The sequence below is a fragment of the Cibotium barometz genome, chromosome 45 (genome assembly GCF_041138505.1).
Source record: "Cibotium barometz isolate CiBa-2024 chromosome 45, ASM4113850v1, whole genome shotgun sequence".
Taxonomy (NCBI): Eukaryota; Viridiplantae; Streptophyta; class Polypodiopsida; order Cyatheales; family Cibotiaceae; genus Cibotium; species Cibotium barometz.
Window position 1 is genome coordinate 44,831,645 of NC_141090.1, and position 14,758 is coordinate 44,846,402.

Here is a 14,758-nt window from a genome sequence, read left to right on the forward strand (position 1 = left end):
CAATGGTATGAAAAATGATCTGCCAGAAGAGGATTGAAGCTTTCAATGATAAGCTAGGAGGCAAAGACTTGAAGAAGGGAATGTTGGTCCTTCCATATGGGAGACAGAAGCCAAATTATGCCAAGTTAGGAAGTAAGGAGCAACAACCGTAAAGAAGAATATGACGTGGGAGGATCTCAGCAAAATGAAGCTAAATATAACAACATAACATGACCCAAGAAGAGCAAGAGGAGAAGAGGTTAACCAATTTATATTCTTTACTGTTCAGACAGAGAGGAGGCTATTCACTGGTATGAAAAATGATCTGCCAGAAGAGGATTGAAGCTTTCAATGATAAGCTAGGAGGCAAAGACTTGAAGAAGGGAATGTTGGTCCTTCGATATTATAATAATGCTTTAGATGCTACATTTTAGACTAAATTTAAAGTCAAATGGGAAGGACCATTTATTATACATGAAGTTTTTTCCAATGGATCTTACCAATTTGCAGGACTTGGAATGGCAAATGCATACTGCTAGGGTGAATGGCCTACTAAGAATGAGGCCATATCATATTAGGGCTATGTGAAACCAAAGAGCAAAGTGTGAAACACTTGAAAGTGTTTTATTGCAGGGTTGGGGCAATATGTGAGAGGTGCCCGAAGCTCAAAACAAAAATGGAGTGTGGAAATATATAATACATAAACGATGGTGTGTAGGGAGTCCAAGGTCGCAGAGATAGCGTGGCACTGGGGAAGATAAGAGCAGGTGCAAAAAAACAAAAATAGAAAGCATATGGGCGATGGAAGGAGAAGCGCAATTGTTCCAACAAAGCAGCGAGGCAACGATGGTGGGAAAAAGAGAATATTGAGATGATCTATGGGAGACAGACGGGAAGAGAGTGGAAGAAGGAAGGAGAAGCAACTTTGAGTGAACCAAGAAGGGGAAGAATAAGTAGCCTTGGGAAGGATGTCTTTGCAATACCCAAAGTTCAAGGGTAAAAGTGAGGAGGATCCAAATTCTCATATGTTTGCCTTTTGAGACTACCTTCTTGACCTACTAGAGCCCCATTGCAATAAGAATAACCAGACCACTAATACATGCTTTTACAACACTCAAAAGAGGAACCCGAGGGTGGTAGAAAGACAACAGAGTTAGCAAGACAATCAAATCACCACTGGGCCTCAAAATAATAGACCTTATGAAAGAGGAGGAGATTCAGACAGACAGGATTTGAGTTGATAGGCTATTACTCCAACGTCCCTAGGCATAGCCAAACTATCTATTTTGTTTGACAACGTCATCAGCAAGAATTGCAAGAAGTAAGACCACAAAGGGAAGGAAACCCAACAAGAGCTGATGAAGCAGTGAACATGGTGAAAGTGGATGAATGGATAGGGAAGCATAAAGAAAAGTCACCGATAGTAATGGTAGTGACAAGGTCACAAGGACCTATCAAGACAGTGATAGGCAAGCATGTTGATTTGGAAGAAAAGCAGAAGCCATAACAGTGGGTAGGGTAGCACAGGAGGGTCCAAGAATAAATAACTAAGCTTGTGCACAGTGCACAAGGAGTGGTACGGATGATGTAGGAAATCTCGCTCCTAAATGATCAGGCTGACACTAATGTATATAGTACAAGCCTTGTTAGTAAGACATAAGACATTATATTAGGCAAAAAGGCACTATGTAGTGTGAAGATGACTCAAAAAAGGGTGCGAGAGTGCCAATTGGAGCCTACAACAACCCAGAGCACAAAATCATCTTACAACAACCCAGAGCACAAAAATCATCTTGCAACAAAAGGAATCAAAAAAGAATCTGAAGCAAGTCTGGTCAAAAGAATTGACAGAGGAAGGTTAAGAAAGAAAAGAAGAAGCCAATAAGGAAGAAGAAAAGATGAACAGAAGCCAAATTATGCCAAGTTAGGAAGTAAGGAGCAACAACCGTAAAGAAGAATATGACTTGTGGGAGGATCTCAGCAACATAAAGCTAAATATAACAACATAACATGACCCAAGAAGAGAAAGAGAAGAAGAGGTTAACCAATTAATATTCTTTACTGTTTAGACAGAGAGGAGGGTAGTCAATGGTATGAAAAATGATCTGCCAGAAGAGGATTGAAGCTTTCAATGATAAGCTAGGAGGCAAAGACTTGAAGAAGGGAATGTTGGTCCTTCCATATGGGAGACAGAAGCCAAATTATGCCAAGTTAGGAAGTAAGGAGCAACAACCGTAAAGAAGAATATGACGTGGGAGGATCTCAGCAAAATGAAGCTAAATATAACAACATAACATGACCCAAGAAGAGCAAGAGGAGAAGAGGTTAACCAATTTATATTCTTTACTGTTCAGACAGAGAGGAGGCTATTCACTGGTATGAAAAATGATCTGCCAGAAGAGGATTGAAGCTTTCAATGATAAGCTAGGAGGCAAAGACTTGAAGAAGGGAATGTTGGTCCTTCGATATTATAATAATGCTTTAGATGCTACATTTTAGACTAAATTTAAAGTCAAATGGGAAGGACCATTTATTATACATGAAGTTTTTTCCAATGGATCTTACCAATTTGCAGGACTTGGAATGGCAAATGCATACTGCTAGGGTGAATGGCCTACTAAGAATGAGGCCATATCATATTAGGGCTATGTGAAACCAAAGAGCAAAGTGTGAAACACTTGAAAGTGTTTTATTGCAGGGTTGGGGCAATATGTGAGAGGTGCCCGAAGCTCAAAACAAAAATGGAGTGTGGAAATATATAATACATAAACGATGGTGTGTAGGGAGTCCAAGGTCGCAGAGATAGCGTGGCACTGGGGAAGATAAGAGCAGGTGCAAAAAAAACAAAAATAGAAAGCATATGGGCGATGGAAGGAGAAGCGCAATTGTTCCAACAAAGCAGCGAGGCAACGATGGTGGGAAAAAGAGAATATTGAGATGATCTATGGGAGACAGACGGGAAGAGAGTGGAAGAAGGAAGGAGAAGCAACTTTGAGTGAACCAAGAAGGGGAAGAATAAGTAGCCTTGGGAAGGATGTCTTTGCAATACCCAAAGTTCAAGGGTAAAAGTGAGGAGGATCCAAATTCTCATATGTTTGCCTTTTGAGACTACCTTCTTGACCTACTAGAGCCCCATTGCAATAAGAATAACCAGACCACTAATACATGCTTTTACAACACTCAAAAGAGGAACCCGAGGGTGGTAGAAAGACAACAGAGTTAGCAAGACAATCAAATCACCACTGGGCCTCAAAATAATAGACCTTATGAAAGAGGAGGAGATTCAGACAGACAGGATTTGAGTTGATAGGCTATTACTCCAACGTCCCTAGGCATAGCCAAACTATCTATTTTGTTTGACAACGTCATCAGCAAGAATTGCAAGAAGTAAGACCACAAAGGGAAGGAAACCCAACAAGAGCTGATGAAGCAGTGAACATGGTGAAAGTGGATGAATGGATAGGGAAGCATAAAGAAAAGTCACCGATAGTAATGGTAGTGACAAGGTCACAAGGACCTATCAAGACAGTGATAGGCAAGCATGTTGATTTGGAAGAAAAGCAGAAGCCATAACAGTGGGTAGGGTAGCACAGGAGGGTCCAAGAATAAATAACTAAGCTTGTGCACAGTGCACAAGGAGTGGTACGGATGATGTAGGAAATCTCGCTCCTAAATGATCAGGCTGACACTAATGTATATAGTACAAGCCTTGTTAGTAAGACATAAGACATTATATTAGGCAAAAAGGCACTATGTAGTGTGAAGATGACTCAAAAAAGGGTGCGAGAGTGCCAATTGGAGCCTACAACAACCCAGAGCACAAAATCATCTTACAACAACCCAGAGCACAAAAATCATCTTGCAACAAAAGGAATCAAAAAAGAATCTGAAGCAAGTCTGGTCAAAAGAATTGACAGAGGAAGGTTAAGAAAGAAAAGAAGAAGCCAATAAGGAAGAAGAAAAGATGAACAGAAGCCAAATTATGCCAAGTTAGGAAGTAAGGAGCAACAACCGTAAAGAAGAATATGACTTGTGGGAGGATCTCAGCAACATAAAGCTAAATATAACAACATAACATGACCCAAGAAGAGAAAGAGAAGAAGAGGTTAACCAATTAATATTCTTTACTGTTTAGACAGAGAGGAGGGTAGTCAATGGTATGAAAAATGATCTGCCAGAAGAGGATTGAAGCTTTCAATGATAAGCTAGGAGGCAAAGACTTGAAGAAGGGAATGTTGGTCCTTCCATATGGGAGACAGAAGCCAAATTATGCCAAGTTAGGAAGTAAGGAGCAACAACCGTAAAGAAGAATATGACGTGGGAGGATCTCAGCAAAATGAAGCTAAATATAACAACATAACATGACCCAAGAAGAGCAAGAGGAGAAGAGGTTAACCAATTTATATTCTTTACTGTTCAGACAGAGAGGAGGCTATTCACTGGTATGAAAAATGATCTGCCAGAAGAGGATTGAAGCTTTCAATGATAAGCTAGGAGGCAAAGACTTGAAGAAGGGAATGTTGGTCCTTCGATATTATAATAATGCTTTAGATGCTACATTTTAGACTAAATTTAAAGTCAAATGGGAAGGACCATTTATTATACATGAAGTTTTTTCCAATGGATCTTACCAATTTGCAGGACTTGGAATGGCAAATGCATACTGCTAGGGTGAATGGCCTACTAAGAATGAGGCCATATCATATTAGGGCTATGTGAAACCAAAGAGCAAAGTGTGAAACACTTGAAAGTGTTTTATTGCAGGGTTGGGGCAATATGTGAGAGGTGCCCGAAGCTCAAAACAAAAATGGAGTGTGGAAATATATAATACATAAACGATGGTGTGTAGGGAGTCCAAGGTCGCAGAGATAGCGTGGCACTGGGGAAGATAAGAGCAGGTGCAAAAAAAACAAAAATAGAAAGCATATGGGCGATGGAAGGAGAAGCGCAATTGTTCCAACAAAGCAGCGAGGCAACGATGGTGGGAAAAAGAGAATATTGAGATGATCTATGGGAGACAGACGGGAAGAGAGTGGAAGAAGGAAGGAGAAGCAACTTTGAGTGAACCAAGAAGGGGAAGAATAAGTAGCCTTGGGAAGGATGTCTTTGCAATACCCAAAGTTCAAGGGTAAAAGTGAGGAGGATCCAAATTCTCATATGTTTGCCTTTTGAGACTACCTTCTTGACCTACTAGAGCCCCATTGCAATAAGAATAACCAGACCACTAATACATGCTTTTACAACACTCAAAAGAGGAACCCGAGGGTGGTAGAAAGACAACAGAGTTAGCAAGACAATCAAATCACCACTGGGCCTCAAAATAATAGACCTTATGAAAGAGGAGGAGATTCAGACAGACAGGATTTGAGTTGATAGGCTATTACTCCAACGTCCCTAGGCATAGCCAAACTATCTATTTTGTTTGACAACGTCATCAGCAAGAATTGCAAGAAGTAAGACCACAAAGGGAAGGAAACCCAACAAGAGCTGATGAAGCAGTGAACATGGTGAAAGTGGATGAATGGATAGGGAAGCATAAAGAAAAGTCACCGATAGTAATGGTAGTGACAAGGTCACAAGGACCTATCAAGACAGTGATAGGCAAGCATGTTGATTTGGAAGAAAAGCAGAAGCCATAACAGTGGGTAGGGTAGCACAGGAGGGTCCAAGAATAAATAACTAAGCTTGTGCACAGTGCACAAGGAGTGGTACGGATGATGTAGGAAATCTCGCTCCTAAATGATCAGGCTGACACTAATGTATATAGTACAAGCCTTGTTAGTAAGACATAAGACATTATATTAGGCAAAAAGGCACTATGTAGTGTGAAGATGACTCAAAAAAGGGTGCGAGAGTGCCAATTGGAGCCTACAACAACCCAGAGCACAAAATCATCTTACAACAACCCAGAGCACAAAAATCATCTTGCAACAAAAGGAATCAAAAAAGAATCTGAAGCAAGTCTGGTCAAAAGAATTGACAGAGGAAGGTTAAGAAAGAAAAGAAGAAGCCAATAAGGAAGAAGAAAAGATGAACAGAAGCCAAATTATGCCAAGTTAGGAAGTAAGGAGCAACAACCGTAAAGAAGAATATGACTTGTGGGAGGATCTCAGCAACATAAAGCTAAATATAACAACATAACATGACCCAAGAAGAGAAAGAGAAGAAGAGGTTAACCAATTAATATTCTTTACTGTTTAGACAGAGAGGAGGGTAGTCAATGGTATGAAAAATGATCTGCCAGAAGAGGATTGAAGCTTTCAATGATAAGCTAGGAGGCAAAGACTTGAAGAAGGGAATGTTGGTCCTTCCATATGGGAGACAGAAGCCAAATTATGCCAAGTTAGGAAGTAAGGAGCAACAACCGTAAAGAAGAATATGACGTGGGAGGATCTCAGCAAAATGAAGCTAAATATAACAACATAACATGACCCAAGAAGAGCAAGAGGAGAAGAGGTTAACCAATTTATATTCTTTACTGTTCAGACAGAGAGGAGGCTATTCACTGGTATGAAAAATGATCTGCCAGAAGAGGATTGAAGCTTTCAATGATAAGCTAGGAGGCAAAGACTTGAAGAAGGGAATGTTGGTCCTTCGATATTATAATAATGCTTTAGATGCTACATTTTAGACTAAATTTAAAGTCAAATGGGAAGGACCATTTATTATACATGAAGTTTTTTCCAATGGATCTTACCAATTTGCAGGACTTGGAATGGCAAATGCATACTGCTAGGGTGAATGGCCTACTAAGAATGAGGCCATATCATATTAGGGCTATGTGAAACCAAAGAGCAAAGTGTGAAACACTTGAAAGTGTTTTATTGCAGGGTTGGGGCAATATGTGAGAGGTGCCCGAAGCTCAAAACAAAAATGGAGTGTGGAAATATATAATACATAAACGATGGTGTGTAGGGAGTCCAAGGTCGCAGAGATAGCGTGGCACTGGGGAAGATAAGAGCAGGTGCAAAAAAAACAAAAATAGAAAGCATATGGGCGATGGAAGGAGAAGCGCAATTGTTCCAACAAAGCAGCGAGGCAACGATGGTGGGAAAAAGAGAATATTGAGATGATCTATGGGAGACAGACGGGAAGAGAGTGGAAGAAGGAAGGAGAAGCAACTTTGAGTGAACCAAGAAGGGGAAGAATAAGTAGCCTTGGGAAGGATGTCTTTGCAATACCCAAAGTTCAAGGGTAAAAGTGAGGAGGATCCAAATTCTCATATGTTTGCCTTTTGAGACTACCTTCTTGACCTACTAGAGCCCCATTGCAATAAGAATAACCAGACCACTAATACATGCTTTTACAACACTCAAAAGAGGAACCCGAGGGTGGTAGAAAGACAACAGAGTTAGCAAGACAATCAAATCACCACTGGGCCTCAAAATAATAGACCTTATGAAAGAGGAGGAGATTCAGACAGACAGGATTTGAGTTGATAGGCTATTACTCCAACGTCCCTAGGCATAGCCAAACTATCTATTTTGTTTGACAACGTCATCAGCAAGAATTGCAAGAAGTAAGACCACAAAGGGAAGGAAACCCAACAAGAGCTGATGAAGCAGTGAACATGGTGAAAGTGGATGAATGGATAGGGAAGCATAAAGAAAAGTCACCGATAGTAATGGTAGTGACAAGGTCACAAGGACCTATCAAGACAGTGATAGGCAAGCATGTTGATTTGGAAGAAAAGCAGAAGCCATAACAGTGGGTAGGGTAGCACAGGAGGGTCCAAGAATAAATAACTAAGCTTGTGCACAGTGCACAAGGAGTGGTACGGATGATGTAGGAAATCTCGCTCCTAAATGATCAGGCTGACACTAATGTATATAGTACAAGCCTTGTTAGTAAGACATAAGACATTATATTAGGCAAAAAGGCACTATGTAGTGTGAAGATGACTCAAAAAAGGGTGCGAGAGTGCCAATTGGAGCCTACAACAACCCAGAGCACAAAATCATCTTACAACAACCCAGAGCACAAAAATCATCTTGCAACAAAAGGAATCAAAAAAGAATCTGAAGCAAGTCTGGTCAAAAGAATTGACAGAGGAAGGTTAAGAAAGAAAAGAAGAAGCCAATAAGGAAGAAGAAAAGATGAACAGAAGCCAAATTATGCCAAGTTAGGAAGTAAGGAGCAACAACCGTAAAGAAGAATATGACTTGTGGGAGGATCTCAGCAACATAAAGCTAAATATAACAACATAACATGACCCAAGAAGAGAAAGAGAAGAAGAGGTTAACCAATTAATATTCTTTACTGTTTAGACAGAGAGGAGGGTAGTCAATGGTATGAAAAATGATCTGCCAGAAGAGGATTGAAGCTTTCAATGATAAGCTAGGAGGCAAAGACTTGAAGAAGGGAATGTTGGTCCTTCCATATGGGAGACAGAAGCCAAATTATGCCAAGTTAGGAAGTAAGGAGCAACAACCGTAAAGAAGAATATGACGTGGGAGGATCTCAGCAAAATGAAGCTAAATATAACAACATAACATGACCCAAGAAGAGCAAGAGGAGAAGAGGTTAACCAATTTATATTCTTTACTGTTCAGACAGAGAGGAGGCTATTCACTGGTATGAAAAATGATCTGCCAGAAGAGGATTGAAGCTTTCAATGATAAGCTAGGAGGCAAAGACTTGAAGAAGGGAATGTTGGTCCTTCGATATTATAATAATGCTTTAGATGCTACATTTTAGACTAAATTTAAAGTCAAATGGGAAGGACCATTTATTATACATGAAGTTTTTTCCAATGGATCTTACCAATTTGCAGGACTTGGAATGGCAAATGCATACTGCTAGGGTGAATGGCCTACTAAGAATGAGGCCATATCATATTAGGGCTATGTGAAACCAAAGAGCAAAGTGTGAAACACTTGAAAGTGTTTTATTGCAGGGTTGGGGCAATATGTGAGAGGTGCCCGAAGCTCAAAACAAAAATGGAGTGTGGAAATATATAATACATAAACGATGGTGTGTAGGGAGTCCAAGGTCGCAGAGATAGCGTGGCACTGGGGAAGATAAGAGCAGGTGCAAAAAAAACAAAAATAGAAAGCATATGGGCGATGGAAGGAGAAGCGCAATTGTTCCAACAAAGCAGCGAGGCAACGATGGTGGGAAAAAGAGAATATTGAGATGATCTATGGGAGACAGACGGGAAGAGAGTGGAAGAAGGAAGGAGAAGCAACTTTGAGTGAACCAAGAAGGGGAAGAATAAGTAGCCTTGGGAAGGATGTCTTTGCAATACCCAAAGTTCAAGGGTAAAAGTGAGGAGGATCCAAATTCTCATATGTTTGCCTTTTGAGACTACCTTCTTGACCTACTAGAGCCCCATTGCAATAAGAATAACCAGACCACTAATACATGCTTTTACAACACTCAAAAGAGGAACCCGAGGGTGGTAGAAAGACAACAGAGTTAGCAAGACAATCAAATCACCACTGGGCCTCAAAATAATAGACCTTATGAAAGAGGAGGAGATTCAGACAGACAGGATTTGAGTTGATAGGCTATTACTCCAACGTCCCTAGGCATAGCCAAACTATCTATTTTGTTTGACAACGTCATCAGCAAGAATTGCAAGAAGTAAGACCACAAAGGGAAGGAAACCCAACAAGAGCTGATGAAGCAGTGAACATGGTGAAAGTGGATGAATGGATAGGGAAGCATAAAGAAAAGTCACCGATAGTAATGGTAGTGACAAGGTCACAAGGACCTATCAAGACAGTGATAGGCAAGCATGTTGATTTGGAAGAAAAGCAGAAGCCATAACAGTGGGTAGGGTAGCACAGGAGGGTCCAAGAATAAATAACTAAGCTTGTGCACAGTGCACAAGGAGTGGTACGGATGATGTAGGAAATCTCGCTCCTAAATGATCAGGCTGACACTAATGTATATAGTACAAGCCTTGTTAGTAAGACATAAGACATTATATTAGGCAAAAAGGCACTATGTAGTGTGAAGATGACTCAAAAAAGGGTGCGAGAGTGCCAATTGGAGCCTACAACAACCCAGAGCACAAAATCATCTTACAACAACCCAGAGCACAAAAATCATCTTGCAACAAAAGGAATCAAAAAAGAATCTGAAGCAAGTCTGGTCAAAAGAATTGACAGAGGAAGGTTAAGAAAGAAAAGAAGAAGCCAATAAGGAAGAAGAAAAGATGAACAGAAGCCAAATTATGCCAAGTTAGGAAGTAAGGAGCAACAACCGTAAAGAAGAATATGACTTGTGGGAGGATCTCAGCAACATAAAGCTAAATATAACAACATAACATGACCCAAGAAGAGCAAGAGGAGAAGAGGTTAACCAATTTATATTCTTTACTGTTCAGACAGAGAGGAGGGTATTCACTGGTATGAAAAATGATCTGCCAGAAGAGGATTGAAGCTTTCAATGATAAGCTAGGAGGCAAAGACTTGAAGAAGGGAATGTTGGTCCTTCGATATTATAATAATGCTTTAGATGCTACATTTTAGACTAAATTTAAAGTCAAATGGGAAGGACCATTTATTATACATGAAGTTTTTTCCAATGGATCTTACCAATTTGCAGGACTTGGAATGGCAAATGCATACTGCTAGGGTGAATGGCCTACTAAGAATGAGGCCATATCATATTAGGGCTATGTGAAACCAAAGAGCAAAGTGTGAAACACTTGAAAGTGTTTTATTGCAGGGTTGGGGCAATATGTGAGAGGTGCCCGAAGCTCAAAACAAAAATGGAGTGTGGAAATATATAATACATAAACGATGGTGTGTAGGGAGTCCAAGGTCGCAGAGATAGCGTGGCACTGGGGAAGATAAGAGCAGGTGCAAAAAAACAAAAATAGAAAGCATATGGGCGATGGAAGGAGAAGCGCAATTGTTCCAACAAAGCAGCGAGGCAACGATGGTGGGAAAAAGAGAATATTGAGATGATCTATGGGAGACAGACGGGAAGAGAGTGGAAGAAGGAAGGAGAAGCAACTTTGAGTGAACCAAGAAGGGGAAGAATAAGTAGCCTTGGGAAGGATGTCTTTGCAATACCCAAAGTTCAAGGGTAAAAGTGAGGAGGATCCAAATTCTCATATGTTTGCCTTTTGAGACTACCTTCTTGACCTACTAGAGCCCCATTGCAATAAGAATAACCAGACCACTAATACATGCTTTTACAACACTCAAAAGAGGAACCCGAGGGTGGTAGAAAGACAACAGAGTTAGCAAGACAATCAAATCACCACTGGGCCTCAAAATAATAGACCTTATGAAAGAGGAGGAGATTCAGACAGACAGGATTTGAGTTGATAGGCTATTACTCCAACGTCCCTAGGCATAGCCAAACTATCTATTTTGTTTGACAACGTCATCAGCAAGAATTGCAAGAAGTAAGACCACAAAGGGAAGGAAACCCAACAAGAGCTGATGAAGCAGTGAACATGGTGAAAGTGGATGAATGGATAGGGAAGCATAAAGAAAAGTCACCGATAGTAATGGTAGTGACAAGGTCACAAGGACCTATCAAGACAGTGATAGGCAAGCATGTTGATTTGGAAGAAAAGCAGAAGCCATAATAGTGGGTAGGGTAGCACAGGAGGGTCCAAGAATAAATAACTAAGCTTGTGCACAGTGCACAAGGAGTGGTACGGATGATGTAGGAAATCTCGCTCCTAAATGATCAGGCTGACACTAATGTATATAGTACAAGCCTTGTTAGTAAGACATAAGACATTATATTAGGCAAAAAGGCACTATGTAGTGTGAAGATGACTCAAAAAAGGGTGCGAGAGTGCCAATTGGAGCCTACAACAACCCAGAGCACAAAATCATCTTACAACAACCCAGAGCACAAAAATCATCTTGCAACAAAAGGAATCAAAAAAGAATCTGAAGCAAGTCTGGTCAAAAGAATTGACAGAGGAAGGTTAAGAAAGAAAAGAAGAAGCCAATAAGGAAGAAGAAAAGATGAACAGAAGCCAAATTATGCCAAGTTAGGAAGTAAGGAGCAACAACCGTAAAGAAGAATATGACTTGTGGGAGGATCTCAGCAACATAAAGCTAAATATAACAACATAACATGACCCAAGAAGAGAAAGAGAAGAAGAGGTTAACCAATTAATATTCTTTACTGTTTAGACAGAGAGGAGGGTAGTCAATGGTATGAAAAATGATCTGCCAGAAGAGGATTGAAGCTTTCAATGATAAGCTAGGAGGCAAAGACTTGAAGAAGGGAATGTTGGTCCTTCCATATGGGAGACAGAAGCCAAATTATGCCAAGTTAGGAAGTAAGGAGCAACAACCGTAAAGAAGAATATGACGTGGGAGGATCTCAGCAAAATGAAGCTAAATATAACAACATAACATGACCCAAGAAGAGCAAGAGGAGAAGAGGTTAACCAATTTATATTCTTTACTGTTCAGACAGAGAGGAGGCTATTCACTGGTATGAAAAATGATCTGCCAGAAGAGGATTGAAGCTTTCAATGATAAGCTAGGAGGCAAAGACTTGAAGAAGGGAATGTTGGTCCTTCGATATTATAATAATGCTTTAGATGCTACATTTTAGACTAAATTTAAAGTCAAATGGGAAGGACCATTTATTATACATGAAGTTTTTTCCAATGGATCTTACCAATTTGCAGGACTTGGAATGGCAAATGCATACTGCTAGGGTGAATGGCCTACTAAGAATGAGGCCATATCATATTAGGGCTATGTGAAACCAAAGAGCAAAGTGTGAAACACTTGAAAGTGTTTTATTGCAGGGTTGGGGCAATATGTGAGAGGTGCCCGAAGCTCAAAACAAAAATGGAGTGTGGAAATATATAATACATAAACGATGGTGTGTAGGGAGTCCAAGGTCGCAGAGATAGCGTGGCACTGGGGAAGATAAGAGCAGGTGCAAAAAAACAAAAATAGAAAGCATATGGGCGATGGAAGGAGAAGCGCAATTGTTCCAACAAAGTAGCGAGGCAACGATGGTGGGAAAAAGAGAATATTGAGATGATCTATGGGAGACAGACGGGAAGAGAGTGGAAGAAGGAAGGAGAAGCAACTTTGAGTGAACCAAGAAGGGGAAGAATAAGTAGCCTTGGGAAGGATGTCTTTGCAATACCCAAAGTTCAAGGGTAAAAGTGAGGAGGATCCAAATTCTCATATGTTTGCCTTTTGAGACTACCTTCTTGACCTACTAGAGCCCCATTGCAATAAGAATAACCAGACCACTAATACATGCTTTTACAACACTCAAAAGAGGAACCCGAGGGTGGTAGAAAGACAACAGAGTTAGCAAGACAATCAAATCACCACTGGGCCTCAAAATAATAGACCTTATGAAAGAGGAGGAGATTCAGACAGACAGGATTTGAGTTGATAGGCTATTACTCCAACGTCCCTAGGCATAGCCAAACTATCTATTTTGTTTGACAACGTCATCAGCAAGAATTGCAAGAAGTAAGACCACAAAGGGAAGGAAACCCAACAAGAGCTGATGAAGCAGTGAACATGGTGAAAGTGGATGAATGGATAGGGAAGCATAAAGAAAAGTCACCGATAGTAATGGTAGTGACAAGGTCACAAGGACCTATCAAGACAGTGATAGGCAAGCATGTTGATTTGGAAGAAAAGCAGAAGCCATAATAGTGGGTAGGGTAGCACAGGAGGGTCCAAGAATAAATAACTAAGCTTGTGCACAGTGCACAAGGAGTGGTACGGATGATGTAGGAAATCTCGCTCCTAAATGATCAGGCTGACACTAATGTATATAGTACAAGCCTTGTTAGTAAGACATAAGACATTATATTAGGCAAAAAGGCACTATGTAGTGTGAAGATGACTCAAAAAAGGGTGCGAGAGTGCCAATTGGAGCCTACAACAACCCAGAGCACAAAATCATCTTACAACAACCCAGAGCACAAAAATCATCTTGCAACAAAAGGAATCAAAAAAGAATCTGAAGCAAGTCTGGTCAAAAGAATTGACAGAGGAAGGTTAAGAAAGAAAAGAAGAAGCCAATAAGGAAGAAGAAAAGATGAACAGAAGCCAAATTATGCCAAGTTAGGAAGTAAGGAGCAACAACCGTAAAGAAGAATATGACTTGTGGGAGGATCTCAGCAACATAAAGCTAAATATAACAACATAACATGACCCAAGGAGAGAAAGAGAAGAAGAGGTTAACCAATTAATATTCTTTACTGTTTAGACAGAGAGGAGGGTAGTCAATGGTATGAAAAATGATCTGCCAGAAGAGGATTGAAGCTTTCAATGATAAGCTAGGAGGCAAAGACTTGAAGAAGGGAATGTTGGTCCTTCCATATGGGAGACAGAAGCCAAATTATGCCAAGTTAGGAAGTAGGGAGCAACAACCGTAAAGAAGAATATGACGTGGGAGGATCTCAGCAAAATGAAGCTAAATATAACAACATAACATGACCCAAGAAGAGCAAGAGGAGAAGAGGTTAACCAATTTATATTCTTTACTGTTCAGACAGAGAGGAGGCTATTCACTGGTATGAAAAATGATCTGCCAGAAGAGGATTGAAGCTTTCAATGATAAGCTAGGAGGCAAAGACTTGAAGAAGGGAATGTTGGTCCTTCGATATTATAATAATGCTTTAGATGCTACATTTTAGACTAAATTTAAAGTCAAATGGGAAGGACCATTTATTATACATGAAGTTTTTTCCAATGGATCTTACCAATTTGCAGGACTTGGAATGGCAAATGCATACTGCTAGGGTGAATGGCCTACTAAGAATGAGGCCATATCATATTAGGGCTATGTGAAACCAAAGAGCAAAGTG